This window comes from Trypanosoma equiperdum (assembly GCF_001457755.1).
Source record: "Trypanosoma equiperdum strain OVI genome assembly, contig: ctg_433, whole genome shotgun sequence".
NCBI classification, from domain to species: Eukaryota; Euglenozoa; class Kinetoplastea; order Trypanosomatida; family Trypanosomatidae; genus Trypanosoma; species Trypanosoma equiperdum.
The window spans coordinates 1,869-3,604 of NW_027124347.1; positions in this window are offsets into that span (position 1 = coordinate 1,869).

The following is a 1,736-nucleotide window of genomic DNA, read 5'->3' on the forward strand; positions in this document are numbered from 1 at the left end:
ACGAGGCAATAAATGCAATGAGCATAATACTAGCCGATCGCGCGGCGCAGATAGCAGCAGCCCAACAAAAAGCAGCAGTAGATTCCAAGACAAAAGAAAAATGCAAGGAAGACGCAGAAGAAAGTAAATGTACAGCAGACAAAGATTGTGAACACAAAGGCGGAAAGTGCAAACTGAAAGATGGAATGACAATGGAGAAAGATGAAAAAACTACAAATACCACAGGAATCAATTCTCTTATTATAAGATCTCCCCCTTTACTTGCATTTTTGATTCTAGAATAAGACTTTTAAAAGTCTTTTTTGTTAAATTTTAAAAATGTTATGAAATTCTCGATTTTTAGAGAGTTTGCTAAAATTGATAAAATTTAATATACTCTAATGCTTTCTGGTAAAAATATTAAAAAAGATGACAAAATATAAAGTTTTAGAAAGAAGCGTATTACCATAACATACAGGTATACCTTAGTGGAGTATTAAAGTATGGAAATGAGTAATATTTTTATTTTCTTTATATATTTTATGTATATCAGTTAGGGTTATAACAGTAATAGTAAGGATAGTAATAGTAATATAGTAGCAGTAATAATAATGCTAAAAGAGTGTTGTAAGTGTGTATATACGAATATTATAGCAAGGATGGAGAAGAGTAAATTCAAGGAAAAAATAAGAACGATAAAACAATACCACCAGTTTAATTAGAGTACGTGAATGAGAGGGAGAGAACATGAGGAATATTATTATTAAAGGAAACGCACAACGAAATGCAGGGATAGAAAAGAATATGGAATATGCGCAGTGTCAAATATAAATATGATAATGGGTATCAACATACACGACGATATGTTTCAAAGACAAATGAGGGAGAAACAAACACCGTTGCACAGGTCTAATGGATTCGGTACTTCAGCCGCAGAAACAGTGAAAGAAAAATAAAAAGAGGGGAAGAAAATATAGAGTGAAACAATGAAACAGGCGCTAGTACACTAAAATAAATGAGACAGGAGGGGATTGTTTTCCGAAATTAACTCAACATTGGATAGATACAACCGCAGATATGATGATGACTACGGTTTTTAGTCTGGTGATTGACCATAATACCCAGATGTGAAGATGCATAAGTAGGAACAGGAGGGAGGAATGTGTTGGGTAAATGTGAAATATTTTCGAAGTCTTCTGCTAATCAGATATTGTAACAATGGCCAATATTAGTGGGAAATACTGTAATATTATTGGGAGAAGTATTTTATAACCTGAAATACAAATGGATTACCAATAATAGTAAAAGAATAATAAAGGTTCTGAAACCACCTGAAAAACTGCATTTATGAATCTACGGATAAACTTTGTATGTGGTGCAAAGGGTTTGCAAAGATACTCCCCTGTTTTCTTACTAGTATGTCTGAGAAATTAAAGGCTTTCAAGGAGTTAGTAGTCGATACAAAGGTAATCTTTGAGCAACAGCTAACTGCAAGTATTCCGAAAAGAAAAAAGTAGCGAAAAAGCACTTTAGGCGCCGATGTTGTGAAACTTAAAGAAGTATAATCCACAGGAACAGTAAGAGGATAACAAACAGAAATAAAAGTCGACCGCATTTGGCAAAAAAAAAAGAAGCGTTACTTGGTTATTCTGTGAGAAACTGATGACTGAGGATGATCGGAAGATAGAGCACATTGAAAGCAATGAGTGATAAATTCTTCAGAAATGCCAAAATATGTTGTATTTTAAATATTTACA